A 2930-nucleotide genomic window follows, 5' to 3' on the forward strand; every position below is an offset into this window, starting at 1 on the left:
GCCCTGTGTTCCCGGAATTTCAGGGAAGGACTGCAAGGTTTGGGGTCCCTGGCTGAAAGAACCGGTCCCCTCCTGGTCAGGCCACTCTGGTGCCGCTAATGAAATGGGTCACTTGTCAAATTAAGCTGCTTGGCCAACCTTCACCCATCTGGTGGTGGTGAGCTAGCCACGCCCCCCTCTTCCCAGAAATGCTGGCCCTGGCCCTGATGTCTCAGTTTGCTGATGTCCCCACTTTGGGTGCTTTCTGCTGACCTGGGACTTGACTGAGTCATCATTGCCTCTGTGTATTTTAGGCCTCCTGTAGACACGAACTTTTCTAATTAGTTATACACGACAGTAGAATGCGTTTTGACACATCATACATAAGTGGAGTGTACCTTCTCGTTCTCTGGTTGTTCATGATGTAAAATCACACCAGTCCTGACATCATGTATGCACATACGGCCATAATATCTGATTCATTCCACTGTCCTTCCCACTCCCATAGCCCCTCCCCTCTTACCCGGCCCCCCCCCCCCGTCTAATCCAAAGTACCTCTATTCTTCTGTAGCCCCCACCCCCAATTGTGAATTAGGATCCGCAAGTCAGAGAAAACATTCAGCTTTGGTTTTGGGGGGACTGGCTTATTTCACTTAGCATGATATTCTCCAGTACCTGGTCAATGCCATAGTTTCATTCTTCTTTAAAGCTGAGTAATATTCCTTTGTGTATATATACCACATTTTCTTTATTCATTCATGTATTGAAGGGAATCTAGGTTTGTCCCACTGTTTAGCTATTGTGAATTGAGCTGCTCTAAACATTGATGTGGCTGCATCACTGATGATTTTAAGTCCTTTGGGTATAAGCCTAGGAATGGGATACCTAGGTCAAATGGTGGTCCATGCCAAGTTTTCTGAAGAATCTCCACACCACTTTCCATAGTTTGCAGTCCCACCAGCAATGTATGAGTGTACCTTTTCCCCCACATCCTAACAACATTTATTGCTGCTTGTGTTCTTGACGATTGCCTTTCTGATTGGAGTCAGAGGAAGTCTTAGTGTAGTTTTGATTTGCAAGTCTCTGATTGCTAGAGATGGTGACCATTTTTTCGTATATTTGTTGATTGATTGTATTTCTTCTTCTGTGAAGTGTCATTCAGGGACTTTTCTAACTATTTTACATACTCGTTCATTTAACCTCTCCACCCCATAGTAGATGGTCTGCTGTCTGTTATACAGATGTGAGAAACTGAAGCCCTGCAAAGTTGGACTACGGGGCCACAGTCACAAAGCTGGTTTTTGGTGAAGCTGGAATATGAACCCAGAGAGTCTGCCCTCACACTCTCCCCTGTAAATCAAGGAGAGTTAAATAGTCCCAAGGAAGAAAACCAAGTCTCCCGGAAACTTTATTCAGAATTATTCCAAGCTGAAAAACCCAAGCGGTCACCAGTAGATAAATGGGAAAAAAAAAAGTATATTCACAGAATGGAATACTATACAGCAATTTAAAAAGCAGTCTACTGAGTTGGAACACATATGAACCTCTTAAAAAAGTGAAAGAGCCAAAACATGAAGTGTATTACTGTAAGATTTTGTTTTCTATGGATTTCAATAACAGGTAGAAATAATCTTTAAAAAAAAATTTTTTTAGTTATCAATGGACCTTTATTTTACTTTATTTGTTTAAATTTATATGTGGGGCTGAGAATCAAACCCAGCACCTCGCACATGCTAGGCAATCACTCCACCACTGAGCCACAACCCCAGCCTCTAGAAATAATCTTTGATGAGATGATGGGGTGACCAGGAGGGCTGAGTGGAGATTGACCAGAGGGGGTGTAAGAAAGTGCTAGAAATGTTCTCTGTTTGGATCTGAGAGGCGGCCACATGGGTGACCTGCATACTGAAGGCTTGAGCATCGCGTTGTGTGCTTTATATCTCGGTCTGAAGATGGCAGATACGTGTGTGCCTCATGACCAAGAGCAAGGGTTTCTTCTTCTCTTCTTTATTGTTTAATAAATGGTTAAACTCACATTTATTTTTAAATAAACGGTTAAGCAGATTTGGATTTGTGGCTGAGGTTTCCAGTCCTCATTTCATCAGGTTCCCCTGAGGCTGACCTTCCCCGCAGCAAGAAGTGACCACCGCAGCAACTCGCCCACATGGGCTGCTGAGTTAGTCCAAGCGCAGAGGAAGCCGCACCCGTCACGGGTGGCACTATTTCCCCTACCCTTCCTCCTCTGCTCCCGGGTCCCATCAAGGAAGCCACATTGTGGTCAGACTTCTCATCCCTCAGAGCTTTCACGGCTGACGGTTTCTCTGGCTTCGATTCTGATTCCCTTGATCATTTGAGGACTGCAGTTGGGTACCTTGCAGAACGCTCTTGATTTGTCGGTGTCTGGCATTTGGGGTGGGTGAAGTGCCGCTCTGAACACCTCTGCAGTTCAGGGTGAGGCATCCATATGGCCTGCAGATGAGGAGGTGAAGCTTGGTGATTCGGCTCAGGTGAGGTGTGCCATGTTTCTTCACCATTACCTCATGCGCAGCTCATCATTCTTGACACTTTTATAAGCAGCATGAGAAAACTGACTACTGCACAAACCATGTAGAGCAGAAAATCCACCTCAGAATCTCAAAACATTGAATGCAAAGCATTCAGCAAAACTCAAAACTGATTCATGGGTTATATTTTTATTCAATTTATTTTTATTTAAAAAAAAATAGTCAATTAGAAATGCAATGAAATGCCCAGTAGCTTGGGAGGCTGAGGCAGAAGGATTGCAAGTTCAAACTCAGCAACTTAGTGAGGCTCAACAAGATCTCTCTCTAAATAAAATATTAAAATGGCTAGAAATGTGGCCCAGTGGTTCAGTGCCTCTGGGTTCAATTCCTGGAGGAAGGAAGGAAGGAAGGAAGGAAGGAGAGAGAGAGAGAGAGAGAGAGAGAGAG

Source organism: Marmota marmota, unplaced genomic scaffold, assembly GCF_001458135.2.
Source record: "Marmota marmota marmota unplaced genomic scaffold, marMar, whole genome shotgun sequence".
Lineage (NCBI taxonomy): Eukaryota > Metazoa > Chordata > Mammalia > Rodentia > Sciuridae > Marmota > Marmota marmota.